General features: G+C 37.9%; 1 non-coding gene across 1 annotated transcript; it reads right to left on the bottom strand.

Moving 5' to 3' along the window:
• Positions 1–1,094: 1,094 nt before the first annotated feature.
• Positions 1,095–1,197, bottom strand: LOC114236232 (U6 spliceosomal RNA). The gene has a single exon (XR_003622221.1). It is a non-coding gene; the product is annotated as a U6 spliceosomal RNA (small nuclear RNA).
• Positions 1,198–18,924: the final 17,727 nt, after the last annotated feature.

Raw genomic sequence — 18,924 nt, 5'->3', positions numbered from 1 at the left:
ATAAATTAAAAAAAAAAAAAAAAAGTTAAAAAAAAAAAAAAAGTGTTTCCAAAGATAGATCAAGATCATTACAATATCAGTGGATATTTATTGGAAATTATGTCATTGTTTGGACAAACTAATTCTGAAAAAGTTTGAGCTGAGTTAGGAACAAATTACGTCCCATCAGGTGTTCATATGTTTCCCGGGTCCTACTCAAGGGTAGGGAAAAAGGGTCTGTGGACAAGATTAAACATGGAAAGATGTTACCCTTAGGATACTCAAGAATTCACTAAGCCAAAAAGCCCAAAAGGAAGTGATAAGGAAGGAGAAATTAATCAATGTGTGAAAACTGTTGATAAAATCTTGGATGACTCACCTGAGGAATCAAATTGAAGGGTCAGAATGGGTAGACAGTGAAACTGATGACCATGAAACTGAAAGACCAGAATGAAGAGGCAAGTATTGAGTAGATATTGATAAAGTTTTGTATTGGTAGAAATATGTTTCATCCTATTTTCCATGAAAGAAATAATTTGAGGAAGAATGAAGCTGTAAAATCATAGAGAAAATGTTGTTCATTTGACCAAAATCTGAGTTTTGATCTCATTTGTATCTCTGCCTACTCTGTGTCTACATCCAGGTGGCTCAGTGTGTTTGGGGTAAAAGCACAACCATACTGACTGCTCTCATTTTAAATTTGTGACTATGTACTTCAAGTGGGCCATTGATGATGCCTGGCAATCATATTATATTTCTCTAGTGAATTTATTTTTTCACTCTCCTAGACAACTATTTCATACTTTCCTATTAGCTACATCTTCCTCTTCTTCCTCTCCTTCTTATTCTTCCCCTTCTTCTTCTTCTTCTCCTCCTCCTCCTCTTTCTTCTTCTTCTTCTTCTCCTTCCCATTCCTCTTCTTCTTCTCCTTCTTCTTCTTCTTCTTCTTCTTCTCCTTCTTCTTCTCCTTCTCCTTCTCCTTCTCCTTCTCCTTCTCCTTCTTTCTTCTTCTTCTCCTTCTTCTCCTTCTTCTCCTTCTTCTTCCTCTTCTTCCTCTTCTTCCTCTTCTTCCTCTTCTTCTTCTTCTTCTTCTTCTTCTTCTCCTTCTCCTTCTCCTTTTTAATGAATGCTTCACAAATTTGCATATAATCCTTGCACAGGGGCTATGCTAATCCTCTCTGTATTGTTCCAATTTTAGTATATGTGCTGCCAAAGCAAGCATTCTCTTAGCTTCTGAAATTGCCAGTACTGTCTCCACCCTCACTCTCAGATGACTTCTCCTCTTGTTTCACTGAGAAATTATAAGCACAATCAGAAAAGTATGTCCACAAATTCCCAGCATCTCTACCCACCAAAACACTTTTGTGTACAGATACCCTGCCTTTTCTCTTGTAACAATGGATGAATTGCCCATGATTCCTTCTGAGGCTAACTCTTCCAAGCCAGCACCTTACTCTGTGATATTGTTCCAGTAATTCTCTCCCTTCTCTCCTGCACCCTCAATTTCCCCTTTCTGATAGATCTTTCCCATTAGCATCCAAACAAGATGTTATTTATCTCACTTTAAAAACAAACAAAAAACACTTTCTTACAACTACTCCTCCATTCTTCACCTTTCCTTTACAGCAAAGCTCTTTCAAAGGTTTGTCTGTTTCTCTGATTCCATTTTCTTTCCTCTTATTTTTTTCTTGGTCCCACTCCAGTCAGGCTTCTGCCTACACTGTTCCATGGAAACATCTCATGGTCACCAATCATTTCCATTTTGCTAAATCCAATGGTCATTTCTCTTTACCCATCAATAGCAACTGACTCAGTATTCTTGAAATACTTTTTTTCTCTTGGCTTCCCAGACACTATACACTCTCCTGGTTTCCCTTCCACTTCACTGGCTGCTCTTTCTCAGTCTCTTTGGTTAGTTCCTCTTCTCTTCAACCTTTCTAATTGTGCCCTAGCTAAGACTCAGTCTTTGAGCCTCTTCTCTTTTTCATCTATACTCACTCAGTTCAATCTTACAGCTTTCCATGTATCAGTGACTATGATCCCATTTTTATAAATTAACCAACTATAGGTATTCATTTACTCAGAAATGAGACAGAAAGGAAAGAGACCAAAAAAGTCAAGGGTGATTATCATTCGGTGATGAGATTACAAGTGATTTTAACCTCTGTAATCACATTTTATGCAATTAACATATTTCTGTAATCAGATTTTAAAAAAAGAAGGATACATGGCTGGAGGGATGCAGAGAGATTTACCCATAAAAATTTTAAAACATTCTTTTCCCACCCTAAGCATCAGAACGCTTTGGAAATAATGAGAGGCATGCAGATTTGAAGCAATTCTTTAGGAGTGGGAGAAAAGAAGCCTTGGTCAACAAAAACTATGCCAACTTGCTTGCATTGTCCAGGACGGGACCTGTTTATATTTCCCAGGCTCTGAATGACTGAGAGCCACAGTCATCCTCCTGGGGAAGGACAATGGGAAAGTCTGAAGGCTTGAGGATCCCAGTCCTTGAGTACTTAGGCTCCAGAATTTTCTCTGATGTAGAATAAAAATTCACTGAATATTTTGTTCCCTACAAATAGAATTTTAATAGTATTACTTCTTGTTTACTAAATCAGAGTTTTCCTCTTTAAAATTGTTTTGGTATGCAATATTTCCTCAAAAAAAGGATATCTGTGTGTAATGAAACTCAGCAACAAAATAAATGGCCTTGAACAACCCAGAAATTTACCTGGTCCCTATACATCACCAATACCTTTTCATGTACCTAGGTTACCCCTTTCCTATCCTATTCCCCTACCTCTCTCCCCAGAAGAGAAAACCACTAACCTGATGTCGTTGCCATTTTCATATCTATTTTAATAGTTTTGTTGGGTATGTATACTTTCTTAAACAATGTATTATTTAGTTCTTTTTAGAACTTCCTAAAAATAGTATCACATCTTATGAGGCTTTCTGCAAGGTGCTTTTGCAACTCAATATTATGTTTCTAAGGTTCATCTACACTGTTGTGTGGAGCTGTAGTTCATTCATGTTCACTGTTACATAATATCCCATTGTGTTAATATTCCATACACATTCACCTGTCAATGGATATTTGGTTTGTTTTTAATTTTTTCTATTACTAGCAATGCTGCTATGAACTTTCTTGAAACTAATATACATGTGTAAGGGTTTTTCTAGGCCAATAGCTTTCAGGCTTTTTTTCACTGCAACCCAAGCAATAAGTGTATTTTACTCTGCAGTTCAGTACACCTATATGGCACAGGGTTAGGGGTTCATACATTTCCATAGTGTAGAGTTATTGCAGGAAAACAGAAGTTATTTAGAAGTGTATTTTCAAATATTGAGATCTCGGGGATTAAAATTGATTTATCTATCTTCTTATGTTTAAGATAGAAAGGTAAATAGATAAAGTTTTTGCTAGTGACTCCTAATTTAGTTGCATTTTGGTCAGAGAAAATATTCCATGTGATACCAATTGCTTGAAATTTGTTGAGACTTGCTTTATTGTCTGAAAAGTGGTCAATGTTTAGAAATGTCCCATGTCAATTTTTAGAAATGTTCAGTGTGTGCTTGAGACAAATGAGTATTCTCAAATTATTAGAGACAGGTTTCTATTCTTCCATAATAAATCAAGGTTAATTACTTTTTTAAAAAATTTAATTTATTTTTTTTGTGGCGCCTTGAGGCATGTGGGATCTTAGTTCCCTGACCAGGGATGGAACCTGCGCCCCCTGCAGTGCAAGTGCAGAGTCTTAACCACTGGACCGCCAAGGTTAAGATTTTTTAAGAATGTTTAAAACAATGTTTACAGATGAAATGATTTGCTGTAAGAATTTGCTTTAGGGGCTTTCCTGGTGGTCCAGTGGTTAAGAATCCACCTTCCAACGCAGGGGATGCGAGTTCCATCCCTGGTTGGGGAACTAAGATCCCACATGCCGCGGGGCAACTAAGCCTCTGCCGCAACTACTGAGCATGCGGGCCACAACTAGAGAGCCCACATGCTGCAACTAAGACCCGATGCAGCCTAAAATAAATAAATATATTTTTTTAAAATTGCACACAACACAAAGTTTAAAAAAATTTTGTTTTAAGATACTCCAGTTCCTCTTACTCCCTCAGAAAAAAATTGCAGAGATATCTTAAACAAGATTCCCAAAATGGGGAATTCCCTGGTGGTCCACTGGTTAGGACCCAGTGCTTTCACTGCGGTGGCCCCTGCAAGCCGCACAGTGTGGGCAAAAAAAAAAAAAATTGCCTAAATGGGTTAGTACTTAGAGGTTCATTACATCATATCAAGGTTCCACAAAGTGTGGTCTTCCAACCACTAGCATCAACACTACCTGGGAACCTGCTATAAATTGGTCTCATCCTTAACCTACCGAATTAGAAACTGGGGATGGAACACAGCAATCTGTTTTAACAAACTCTCCAGGTGCTTCTGATGCACACTAAAGTTTGAGATTTTACCACAGCTGTCTTTTAGTTGATATTTGCCTGACTTCTTTTTCTAGTTGAAATTCTATTAAGATAACTGTACATTTATACACAGTTGTAAGAAATAATACAGGGCAATTTCTTGTACAGTTTGCCCAGTTTCTCCTAACACTTTGCAAAACTATGGTATATCATCACCAGGTTACAGACACTGATGATTTGTCTTTTTTCTATCTCTTTAAACCTTTCTATATTCTTATGTTTTAGGTATGTCTCTTGTAAATAGTTGGGTTTTATTTATTTTTTAATCCAATCTACTTTAACAGGCTAGTTCAATCCATTTACATTTATTAAATTACTAACATTTCTACTTGTTTCCACTTTCTATTTTTTCTTTTTCTTTTTTCCTGTTTTTCTCTTCATGGTCTTTTGTTTTTTCATATTAAGGTTTAAAAATTATTGTTATCTAGTATGCTATCATATTCCATTTTCTCCCCTCTACTGACTTGAAAATCGCATATTTTATTGTTCTTTTAGTGGTCACCCTTGAAGCATTCATAACAATATCCCAAGTTAATTCTTCCCTCTGAAACAATATAAGGGCCTTTGAACTCTTTAACTTTGGTCATCACCTTACCAACCTAAATGCTATTTTTTCCAGTTTTTTGTTTTATCCTTTTCTTTAATCTTTCAAATTAGCAATATTTATTGTTATACAGATATTTGTTTAGATTTGACTACCTGCTTACCTATATCTTTGCTGAGTAGTTCATCTCCCACCTTTTAGCTAGGATTATTTTCCTTCTTTCTTTTCCTGTTCCTGGTCTGAGACCGGCAACATTGGCATCACCTGGGCAATTATGAGAAATGCAGACTCTTAGGCTCCTCCTCAAGATCTACTGAATCAGTATCTGCATTTAATACAATCCCTGGGTGATTTGTATGCATATTAAAGTTTGAGAAGCATTGTCCCAAAGTGTTCCCTTTCAAAATTCTGTTAGTGCAAGTCTCCTGTGGTAAACATTCTCAGTTCCTATTTATCCAAAAAGATCTTCATTTCACCATTCTTCTTGAATGGGTGCACAGTTCTTCATTAACAATTATTTTCTCTTAGCATTTTTAATGACCTCATTTCTCTGCCTTCTAAATTATTTGCTTTTAAATTTGCTGTTTATCTAATTGCCATTCATTTCTCTCTGGCTGCTACTGAGATGTTTTCTTTGACACTATTCTGTTTGACTACAATGTTTTCAGCTTTGGATAGATTAGGAGTTTTCCTTGTGGTACAGATTTGGGAAGAGCTAAGATAAAAATCTAGAGTGAATAGTTATATTAAAAAAATAAGTGGATAGAGCTCATGGAGTCATAGGTGATAGTTTTACAAATGATTGATAATTTCTTGGCTACATATAGATGGTAATAAATCAGACCTGATTGTCATTCAGGCAAAATATACAATAGAAGTGAATTACATTGTGTTTTTCTTATTGCTGGATGTTAATTGTGACTTGAATTAGATGTTACTTGAGACTCACAAAGCTACAGTTTTGCCTTTTTTATACTTAAGTATACTTAATTATTACAAAAACTTTATGGATCATAACTAAACAGGAGTTAAGCCCTTTAAAAGCTGATATGATGGAGAAAATAGAATTCTGTACCATTGTTTCAGGTCTACATCAAGAGATTAAAGTCTTAAAAGTTGAACTCAGCTATAAAAAAAAGAAATATTGCCATTTGCAGCAACATGGATGGACCTAGAGAATACCGTACTAAGTGAAGTAAGTCAGACAGAGAAAGATAAATGTTATATGACATCACATATGTGGAATCTAAAAAATAATACAAATGAATCTATATATGAAACAGAAACAGGCTCACAGACATAGAAAACAAACTTATGTTTACCAAAGGGGAAAGGCAGGGCGAGAGGGATAAATTAGGAATATGGGATTAACAAATACAAACTACTATACATAAAATAGATAAGCAACAGTAAATAAGGATTTATTGTGTAGCACAGGGAACTATAGCCAACATCTTGTAATAGCCTATAATGTAAAACAATCTGAAAAAAAATGTGTATATATAATTGAATCACTTTGCTGTATACCTGAAACTAGCATAATATTGCAAATCAACTATATTTCAATAAAAGAAAAAAATCTTAAATGCTGAAATGAGCACAAGTTAGGATCCAAGACTAGTAAATTGTGTTGCCCATAACTTATACTTAATTACAAACAAAGATAAAATGTTCTTTTTCATCCTCCCCAGTTTTTACAGAATGAGTAGTATTGGGGCAGGGAAACCACTTTCAGCTTTCTGGGCAACAATAAATAAGTAAAGTTTACAAATTGAATAGATTTTAGTTCTAATTTTTATTATTATCTTTAAAATTAAAAAAAATTTTTTTTGGCCTCACAGCTTGTGGGATCTTAGTTCCCTGACCAGGGATTGAACCCTGGCCCTGGGCAGTGAAAGCGTGGAGTCCCAACCACTGGATCACTGGGGAATTCCCAGTTCTAATTATTTTTATATTGGTCTAATTTAAATGAGGTATTTACAGCTTTTACAGCTTTTATTTGTAAATACAATATTTATTATTATAGTTATTTTGTACGTGTTTAATTGCTCATTTTCAATATGTGTTCCAAAATATCAGGGGTTTTGTCTATTTTGTTCATTATTGTATTCCTAGTACTTAACCTTGCTTGGCGTGAAACAGGTGTTGAATAAACATCTGCTGATTGAAAGAATGAGTGAACATAGTGATGCCATACAACAATTCTCCAAGTATTACATGTCACCATCTAAAAGATAAAATGAAGCTGGTGTGGAGTAGAGCCTGCCATGGAAGGAAACGTAAGTGCAAAATAAATCTCTGTTGGTGTAAGCTGCCAAAATTTGGGGGACTTTTGTTACGCAAGATTTGGAGGATTTTGTTACTGCATAACTCAGCAAAAGCCTGATGATACAGCATATACAATAATATGCACATATAGAATAGAGCCCAATAGATGAGATTTCAAAGAAAGTGAATTCAATAAGCATTGACTAAATACATCTACAACCTCTTCAGTTACCTAACAGAACAGAACTTTTGTTCACTAAGATCTGCCTCAAATATCACTTACTTTGTGGAAACTTTTCGGACTACCTCAGTATTAGTCAGGACTCTTGACTGCACATGACAAAAACCAGACTCTAACTTGTTCCACACCACCGCTCACCCTGCTCCTCCTTCAGTCTTCCCTGTCTTGTAAATGTCAACTCCATCCTTCTGTTGCCCGGCCCCCAAATCTTGGAGTCATCTTTGATTTCTCTCTCTTTTATCCCATAGCCAATCTAAAGACAAATCATGTTGACTGAAAATACATCCACGTTGGTCACTCCTCACCTTCTTGCACTTCCTACTCTGGTCCAAGCAGTCACTTTTCTCAATAGCTTCTGACTCGTCTCCCCGTTTCTACCCTTCCTTAGAGTCAATTCACTGCACAGAAGCCAGCTGATGCTTTTAAATGTAAAACATGGATCAGATCATGTCACTCTGCTTATCCATCCCACTTAGAGTAAAAGCCAAAGTCCTAAAGATGGTAGGGTCCCCTATGTATTCTGGTTCCATTTTCTCTTTGATTTATTATCCTAGCATCTTCTATATTGCTCTTGCCTTTCTAACTACACCACAGCCTCCTTGCTGTTCCTTGGATATACCAGGCACATTCCTGCTTCAGAGCCTTTGTACTTGCTTTTCTCTCTGCCTGAAATGCTCTTTGCCAGACCTCTTGCTCTCTTACCACCTTATTTGTGAGGTCTTCTTTGCCTATTCTATTTAAAATTGTAATAACCCTCCCCCACACTCCTTCTTCACTTCTGTTTGTTTTCTCCATATACTTACACCATCTCATATACTATATATTTTGGGGGGTGGTTATTTATGTGTTCAATTTATTATTTCAACTAAGTCAAATCAAGATTCTCTTTCTCATTCTTAGGAGGCTTTCTTTTCTTTTTCTATTGTGGAAAACTATACATACCATGAAGTTTACTATTTTAATTGTTCTTAGATCTGTAATTCAGTGGCATTAAGTACATTCACAATATTGTATAACCATCACCACTATGTACGTAGTTTCAAAACATTTTCATCACCCCAATCAGAAACTGTGTACCTGGGACTTCCCTGGTGGCACAGTGGTTAAGAATCCACCTGCCAATGAAGGGGACACGGGTTTGAACCCTGGTCTGGGAAGATCCCAACATCCCATGGAGCAGCTAAGCCTGTGTGCCACAACTACTGAGCCCGCACGCCACGACTACTGAAGCCCATGCACTCTAGAGCCTGCGTGCCACAACTACTGAGCCCACGCGCCACAACTACTGAAGCCCACGCACTCTAGGGCCTGTATGCCACAACTACTGAAGCCCGCATGCCTAGAGCCTGTGCTCTGCAACAAGAGAAGCCACCGCAATGAAAAGCCCATGCACCACAACAAAGAGCAGCCCCCGCTCACCGCAACTAGAGGAAGCCCGCGTACAGCAAAGAAGACCCAATGAAGCTAAATAAGTAAATAAATAAACAAAATCAAATCAAAAAAGAAAGAAAGGAAGTATGTGTACATTATTTTTAAAAAAATAAAGAAACTCTGTACTCATTTAGCACTAACTCCCCATGTCCCCCTCCCCTGGACACTAGTAACCTCTATTCTACTTTCTGTCTCTGTGAGTACCTAGATACCTCATACAAGTGGAATCAAACAATATTTGTTCTTTTTGTATTTGGCTTATTTCACTTAGCATAATATTTTCAAGCTTTATCCATCTTGTAGTATGTATCAGAACTTCATTTCCTTTTACAGCTGAATAATATTCCATTGTATGGATATACCATATATAGTTTATCCATTCATTTGTTGATAGACACTTGGGTTGTTTCCCTTTTTGGCTATTATAGATAGTGCTGCTATGAACATTGGTGTATATGTTTGAATTCCTGTTTTGAATTCCTTTAAATAGCTTGATGTAGAATTGCAGGGTCATATGGTGATTCTATTTAACTTTCTGAGGAACTGCCAACTGTTTTCCACAGTGGCTGCATCAGTTTACATTTCCATCAGCAATGTATAAGGGTTCCAATTTCTCCAATGTCCTCAGCAACATTTGTATTTTCTGTTTTTTTCTTGATAGCCATCACAGCGAGTGTGAAGTGGTATTTCATTGTGGTTTTCACCTGTGTTTTCCTAATGACTAATAATATTATACATCCTTTCGTGTGCTATTGTATATCTTTTTTGGTGAAATGTCTGATCAAGTTCTTTTCCCATTTTTTAATTGGTTCATTTGTTTTTTGTTGTTAAATTGTAGCAATTCTTTATATAGTTTAGATATTATTCCTTATCAAATATATGATTTGAAAACATTTTCTCCCATTCCATGAGTTATTTTTTAACTCTTTTGGTAGTGTCCTTTGATGCAGACACATTTTTTTAAATACATTTATTTATTTATTTATTTTTAGCTGCATTGGGTCTTCATTGCTATGCGTGGACTTTTCTCTAGTTGCAGCGAGCAGGGGCTACTCTTCCTTGTGGTGCATGTGCTTCTCATTGCAGTGGCTTCTCTTGTTGAAGACGATGGGCTCTAGGTGCACGGGCCTCAGTAGTTGTGGCTCACGGACTCCAGAGCGCAGGCTCAGCAGCTGTGGCACACGGGCCCAGCTGCTCTGTGGCATGTGGAATCCTCTCAGACCAGGGCTTGAACCCGTGTCCCCTGCATTGTCAGGCAGACTCCTAACCGCTGTGCCAGTAGGGAAGTCCAGACACATTTTTAATTTTGATGAAATCCAGTTTATGTATTTTTTCTTTTGTTGACTGTGTTTTTGGTGCCATATTTAACAAATCCAATGTCATAAACATTTCCCCATTTTAAAAAAATATTTATTTATTTATTTATTTTGGCTGATCTGGGTCTTAGTTGCAGCATGCATGCGGGATCTAGTTCCCCGACCAGGGATCGAACCTGGACCCCCTGCAATGGGAGCGCAGAGTCTTACCCACTGGACCATCAGGGAAATCCTATATTTGTTCTTAATAGAGCTGCTCACACATAGCAGCTGGCTTCCCCCAAAGCATGCAATCTAAGAGAACAGGGAAAAACTACAGTGTCCTAATGACTTAGTCTCAGAGGTTATACTCTATCGTTTTTGCTGTATTTTATAGGTCACACAGTCCAGTCCTTACTATTGTGGGAGGGACTATACAAGGACATGAAGAACAGGCAGCAAGGACTACTGGGGGCCAAATTAGAGGATGGCTACCACGTGTATCTATCCCCAGTACCTAGAACAGTGCCTAAAATAATAACCTGTATAATAAGTAGTATATTATATATAAGCAGTATATATATGTAAATGTTCAGAAAATACTTGATGACGAATGAGTCACTTGGAGGTTCTTGGTGAGGTCACAGCATTAAAGAAAAATCAGAGCGATAATCATTGACAGAAAGACATTGGAACTCACCAAAAAAGATACCCCACATCCAAAGACAAAGAAGAAGCCACAATGAGACGGTAGGAGAGGCGCAATCACAATAAAATCAAATCCCATAACTGCTGGGTGGGTGACTCACGAACTGGAGAACACTTATACCACAGAAGTACACCCACTGGAGTGAAAGTTCTGAGCCCCACGTCAGGCCTCCGAACCTGGGGGTCCGGCAACGGGAGGAGGAATTCCTAGAGAATCAGACTTTGAAGGCTAGTGGGATTTGATTGCAGGACTTCGACAGGACTGGGGGAAACAGAGACTCCACTCTTGGAGGGCACACACAAAGTAGTATGCGCATCGGGACCCAGAGGAAGGAGCAGTGACCCCATAGAGATTGAACCAGACCTACCTGCTAGTGTTGGAGGGTCTCCTGCAGAGGCAGGGGGTGGCTGTGTATCACCGTGAGGACAAGGACATTGGCAGCAGAAGTTCTGGGAAGTACTCCTTGGCGTGAGCCCTCTCAGAGTCTGCCACTAGCCCCACCAAAGAGCCCGGGTAGGCTCCAGTGTTGGGTCGCCTCAGGCCAAACAACCAACAGGGAGGGAACCCAGCCCCACCCATCAGCAGACAAGCAGATTAAAGTTTTACTGAGCTCTGCCCACCAGAGCAACAGCCAGCTCTACCCACCACCAGTCCCTCCCATCAGGAAACTTGCACAAGCCTCTTAGATAGCCTCATCCACTAGAGGGCAGAGAGCAGAAACAAGAAGAACTACAATCCTGCAGCCTGTGGAACAAAAACCACATTCACAGAAAGATAGACATGATGAAAAGGCAGAAGGTTACGTACAGATGAAAGAACAAGATAAAACCCCAGAAAAACAACTAAATGAAGTGGAGATAGGCAACCTTCCAGAAAAAGAATTCAGAATAATGATAGTGAAGATGATCCAGGACCTCGGAAAAAGAATGGAGACAAAGATTGAGAAGATGTAAGAAATGTTCAACAAAGATCTAGAAGAATTAAAGAACAAAGAAACAGAGATGAACAATACAATAACTGAAATGAAAAATACACTAGAAGGAATCAATAGCAGAATAACTGAGGCAGAAGAACAGATAAGTGACCTGGAAGACAGAATAGTGGAATTCACTGCTGTGGAACAGAATAAAAAAAAAAAGAATGAAAAGAAATGAAGACAGCCTAAGAGACCTCTGGGACAACATTAAACGCAACAACATTCACATTATAGGGGTCCCAGAGGGAGAAGAGAGAGAGAAAGGACCCGAGAAAATATTTGAAGAGATTATAGTCGAAAACTTCCCTAACATGGGAAAGGAAATAGCCATCCAAGTCCAGGAAGCACACAGAGTCCCATACAGGATAAACCCAAGGAGAAACACGCCGAGACACATAGTAATCAAATTGGCAAAAATTAAAAACAAAGAAGAATTATTGAAAGCAACAAGGGAAAAACGACAAATAACATACAAGGGAACTCCCATAAGGTTAACAGCTAATTTCTCAGCAGAAACTCTACAAGCCAGAAGGGAGTGGCACGATATATTTAAAGTGATGAAAGGGAAGAACCTACAACCAAGATTGCTCTACCCAGCAAGGATCTCATTCAGATTTGATGGAGAAATCAAAAGTTTTACAGACAAGCAAAAGCTAAGAGAATTCAGCACCACCAAACCAGCTCTACAGCAAATGCTAAAGGAACTTCTCTAAGTGGGAAACACAAGAGAAGAAAAGGACCTACAAAAACAAACCCAAAACAATTAACAAAACGGTAATAGGAACATACATATCGATAATTACCTTAAACATGAATGGATTAAATGCTCCAACCAAAAGACACAGGCTTGCTGAATGGATACAAAAACAAGACCCATCTATATGCTGTCTACAAGAGACCCACTTCAGACCTAGGGACACATACAGACTGAGAGTCAGGGGATGGAAAAAGATATTCCATGCAAATGGAAATCAAAAGAAAGCTGGAGTAGCAATACTCATATCAGATAAACTAGACTTTAAAATAAAGAATGTTACAAGAGACAAGGAAGGACACTACATAATGATCAAGGGATCAATCCAAGAAGAAGATATAACAATTCTAAATATATGTGCACCCAACACAGGAGTACCTCAATACATAAGGCAACTGCTAACAGTTATAAAAGATGAAATTGAGAATAACACAATAATAGTGGGGGACTTTAACACCTCACTTACACCAATGGACAGATCATTGAAATAGAAAATTAATAAGGGAACACAAGCTTTAAATGACACAATAGACCAGATAGATTTAATTGATATTTACAGGACATTCCATCCAAAAACAGCAGATTACACTTTCTTCTCAAGTGCGCATGGAACATTCTCCAGGATAGATCACATCTTGGGTCACAAATCAAGCCTCAGTAAATTTAAGAAAATTGAAATCAAATCAAGCATCTTTTCTGACCACAATGTTATGAGATTAGAAATCAATTACAGGGAGAAAAACGTAAAACACACAAACACATGGAGGCTAAACAATACATTACTAGATAACCAAGAGATCACTGAAGAAATCAAAGAGGAAATCAAAAACTACCTAGAGACAAATGACAATGAAAACACGACGATCCAAAACCTATGGGATGCAGCAAAAGCAGTTCTAAGCGGGAAGTTTATAACAATTCAATCTCACCTCAAGAAACAAGAAAAATCTCAAATAAAGAATCTAACCTTACACCTAAAGGAACTAGAGAAAGAAGAGCAAACAAAACCTAAAGTTAGCAGAAGGAAAGAAATCATAAAGATCAGAGCAGAAATAAATGAAATAGAAACAAAGAAAACAATAGCAAAGATCAATAAAACTAAAAGTTGGTTCTTTGAGAAGATAAACAAAATTGATAAGCCATTAGCCAGACTCATCAAGAAAAAGAGGGAGAGGACTCAAATCAATAAAATCAGAAATGAAAAAGGAGAAGTTACAACAGACACCGCAGAAATACAAAGCATCCTAAGAGACTACTACAAGCAACTTTATGCCAATAAAATGGACAACCTGGAAGAAATGGACACATTTTTAGAAAGGTATAACCTTCCAAGACTGAACCAGGAAGAAACAGAAAATATGAACAGACCAATCACAAGTAATGAAATTGAAACTGTGACTAAAAATCTTCCAACAAACAAAAGTCCAGGACCAGATGGCTTCACAGGTGAATTCTATCAAACATTTAGAGAAGAGCTAACCCCCATTCTTCTCAAACTCTTCCAAAAAATTGCAGAGGGAGGAACATTCCCAAACTCATTCTATGAGGCCACCATCACCCTGATACCAAAACCAGACAAAGATACTACAAAAAAAGAAAATTACAGACCAGTATCACTGATGAATATAGATGTAAAAATCCCCAACAAGATACTAGCCAACAGAATCCAGCAACACATTAAAATTATCATACACCACGATCAGGTGGGATTTATCCCAGGGATGCAAGGATTCTTCAATATATGCAAATCAATCAATGTGATACACCATATTAACAAATTGAAGAACAGAAACCATATGATCATCTCAATAGATGGAGAAAAAGCTTTTGACAAAATTCAACACCCACTTATGATAAAAACTCTCCAGAAAGTGGGCATAGAGGGAACGTATCTCAACATAATAAAGGCCATATATGACAAACCCACAGCAAACATCATTCTCAATGGTGAAAAACTGAAAGCATTTCCTCTAAGATCAGGAACGAGACAAGGATGCCCACTCTCACCACTATTATTCAACATAGTTTTGGAAGTCCTAGCTATGGCAATCAGAGAAGAAAAAGAAATAAAACGAATACAAATTGGAAAAGAAGAAGTAAAACTGTCACTGTGTGCAGATGACATGATACTATACATAGAGAATCCTAAAGATGCTACCAGAAAACTACTAGAGCTAATCAATGAATTTGGTAAAGTAGCAGGATACAAAATTAATGCACAGAAATCTCTTGCATTCCTATACACTAATGATGAAAAATCTGAAAGTGAAATTAAGGACACACTCCCATTTACCACTGCAACAAAAATAATAAAATACCTAGGAATAAACCTACCTAGGGAGACAAAAGACCTATATGCAGAAAACTATAAGACACTGATGAAAGAAATTAAAGATGATACCAACAGATGGAGAGATATACCATGTTCTTGGATTGGAAGAATCAATATTGCTTTACTATCTGTAAAGCAATCTACAGATTCAATGCAATCCCTATCAATTTACCAATGGCATTTTTTACAGAACTAGAACAAAAAATCTTAAAATTTGTATGGAAGCACAAAAGACCCTGAATAGCCAAAGCGGTCTTGTGGGAAAAACACGAAGCTGGAGGAAAAAGAGTCCCTGACTTCAGGGGCTTCCCTGGTGGCGCAGTGGTTGAGAATCTGCCTGCTAGTGCAGGGGACACGGGTTCGAGCCCTGGTCTGGGAGGATCCCACATGCCACGGAGCAGCTGGGCCCGTGAGCCACAATTGCTGAGCCTGCGCGTCTGGAGCCTGTGCCCCGCGACGGGAGGGGCCGCGATGGAGAGGGGCCCGCGCACCGCGATGAAGAGCGGTCCCCGCACTGCGATGAAGAGTGGCCCCCGCTTGCCGCAACTGGAGAAAGCCCTTGCACGAACCGAAGACCCAACACAGCCAAAAAAAAAAAAAAAAAAAAAAATCAAGTAAAAACTTTAAAAAAAAAAAAAAAAAAAAAGAGTCCCTGACTTCAGACTATACTACAAAGCTACAGTAATCAAGACAATATGGTATTGGCACAATAACAGAAATACAGATCAATGGAATAGGATGGAAAGCCCAGAGATAAACCCATGCACTTATGGTCAACTAATCTATGACAAAGGAGGCAAGGATATACAATTCAGAAAAGACAGTCTCTTCAATAAGTGGTGCTGGGAAAACTGGACAGCTACATGTAAAAGAATGAAATTAGAACACTCCCTAACACCAGACACAAAAATAAACTCAAAATGGATTCAAGACCTAAATGTAAGACTGGACACTATGAAACTCTTAGAGGAAAACATAGGAAGAACACTCTTTGACATCAATCACAGCAAGATCTTTTTTGATCCACCTCCTAGAGTAATGGAAATAAAAACAAAAATAAACAAATGGGACCTAATGTAACTTAAAAGCTTTTGCACAGCAAAGGAAACCATAAACAAGACGAAGAAACAACCCTCAAAATGGGAGAAAATATTTGCAAACGAATCAACGGACAAAGGATTAATCTCCAAAATATACAAACAGCTCATGCAGCTCAATATTCAAAAAACAAACAACCCAATCCAAAAATGGGCAGAAGACCTAAATAGACATTTCTCCAAAGAAGACATACAGATGGCCAAGAAGCATATGAAAAGCTGCTCAACATCACTAATTATTACAGAAATGCAAATCAAAACTACAGTGAGGGATCACCTCACACCAATTAGAATGGGCATCATCAGAAAATCTACAAACAAATGCTGGAGAGAGTGTGGAGAAAAGGGAACCCTCTTGCACTGTTGGTGGGAATGTAAATTGATACAGCCACTATGGAGAACAGTATGCAGTTTCCTTAAAAAACTAAAAATAGAATTACCATATGACCCAGCAATCCCACTACTGGGCATATACTCAGAGAAAACCATAATTCAAAAAGACACATGCACCCCAGTGTTCATTGCAGCACTCTTTACAATAGCCAGGTCACGGAAGCAACCTAAATGCCCATCGACAGATGAATGGATAAAGAAGAATTGGTACATATATACAATGGAATATTACTCAGCCATAAAAAGGAACGAAATTGGGTCATTTGTGAGACGTGGATGGATCTAGAGACTGTCATACAGAGTGAAGTAGGTCAGAAAGAGAAAAACAAATATCTTATATTAATGCATATATGTGGAACTTAGGAAAGTGGTATAGATGAACTGGTTTGCAGGGCAGAAATTGAGACACAGATGTAGAGAACAAATGTGTAGACACCAAGGGGGGAAAGCCGCGGGGGCGTGGGGGTGGGGGTGGGGGGGTGATGAATTGGGTGATTGGGATTGACATGTATACACTGATGTGTATGAAATGGATGACTAATAAGAACCTGCTGCATAAAAAAATAAATAAAATAAAATTCAAAAATTCAAAAAAAAAAAAAAAACAACTTAGGCCAGGCATTAAGGCAAAAAGATTTAGAAGGGGGAAAAAAAAAGAAAAAGAAAAATCAGAGCAACAGAGGCTTAGGAAAGGCAGGATTGAATGGAACCAAGCATTGTATATCTTCAGGATGCTCTCCATTTCATTTTTAGTTTTCTGAGAATAGCCAGGATCTCTGGGCTCAAATCCTTAGCGCTTCATAATGAGAGGGCAAAGGGACTTTACTTTTGCAGCTCTGGTTTGAAAAATTCTCAGTCAGGACTCTCCCAGGCTTACCTCCTTGACCCAGTTACTATGGTCAGAGGGTTAAGGTAACGTGATTGGCTTAGCTTGAGTCAGGTGCCTATACTTGTTCATAGAAGATGGAAAGGGATGCGGACAAATAAAAATAGTACAACTCCCTGGCCAGGATAGGTCACCCCCATACCGTATGTTCCCGCCATACTATATCTCCATATAATAGAACATATCAGTATTGTCCATTTATTTGTTCACATGTCTGTCTTCTACTCCAGACCATATGTTCTTAAACTAAAGTCTGAACACAGGTACTACATTTTGTAACTCCAGACAACACAGGTTTTGTAGTGAAGACAGAATTATGCTTGTATTTTTGCTTTTCATTTTTCTGTCCCTGTGACTTTGGACCAGCCATAGCTTCCTCATCTTTTAAATGGTTCTAATGATGGCTGCCTCATTTGGAAGCACATTATATTATTGCTGACATGTTGTAGGAGCTAAGAATGTTAGTTATTATCCTTCCTCTTAGGAAAGTGCCTGACACAATTTTATGTCCTTAATACCTTTATGAATGAATGATTGAATGAATAAATAAATGAAGCATTCTTAGTGATTTGCTTGGGTTCACTTGTAAATGAGGATAATAATAGGGTTATGGTGAAGATTAAATGAGATGATAGATAAAAAGTACTTCCATAGCCCAGCTCATGGAGAATGGCATATCTCCATTTAGATATCTCTCACAAGGTGTATCACTTGCCTTTGTATTTCATAGAAACTCTCAATTAATAGTCCTGAACAACACAAATGCAATACCCATTAATAGAACACAAAAGCCTGCAGTATTCCAAAACCTCAGTTAAAGAGTTAAAAAAACCCCAAAAGGGTAAGTTCTACCAAGTTAGTAATTTTGTCTAATGTCAAATTCAAGTGCTGAAACCACCTAATAAATAGAAGCTTCTGACCAATGCCTCAGACTCAGCACCCCAAACACAGTAACAATTAGTTTACAATTGTCATTCTGAGACAAATCAAGTCATTGAAGGAAGGAAAGTGAAAGAAAGAAAAGGGAGGGATGGAGGAAGAAAAGAAGGTAAGGTGGAAGAAAAACAAAATCAATTAGCACTCATACCCAGAAACCTTTGTTTATTGCATTCCTAGTCCTTCACATTCTCAGCTTCCCCTAAGGATACTACCTAGCAACTGTATAGGGTGGAACTGAAAGGGTGTTAAATGGGTGGATCCCAGTGGCAATGTCTTGTAAACACTCCCTATGAGTCAGCTATAAATTCATTTCAAATCCCCAGTCTCCCTGTCTTTGCTTATCATGGTTACCACCAAAATGACTTCTGCCTTTAGAAACCCTAATAGGAAACAGGTAAATGTCTAAAACAATGTTTGATTTTATATTAAAACTTATAAAAATGTAGTTACTGTACAGAAGATATTTTGTTACTGAGTCAGGGTTAATATACCTTCCTTAATCTTCAAATCACAGGAACAGTTGTTAACATTTCAGTTTTATTTTGAGAATGTTATCTCATTGTATTGCGGCCATTTGAGTGAGGAACAAAAATTT

The sequence above is a fragment of the Balaenoptera acutorostrata genome, chromosome 1 (assembly GCF_949987535.1).
Source record: "Balaenoptera acutorostrata chromosome 1, mBalAcu1.1, whole genome shotgun sequence".
Taxonomy (NCBI): Eukaryota; Metazoa; Chordata; class Mammalia; order Artiodactyla; family Balaenopteridae; genus Balaenoptera; species Balaenoptera acutorostrata.
The sequence above is the reverse complement of the archived record's forward strand: the minus strand, read 5'-3'. Positions and strand labels throughout refer to the sequence as shown.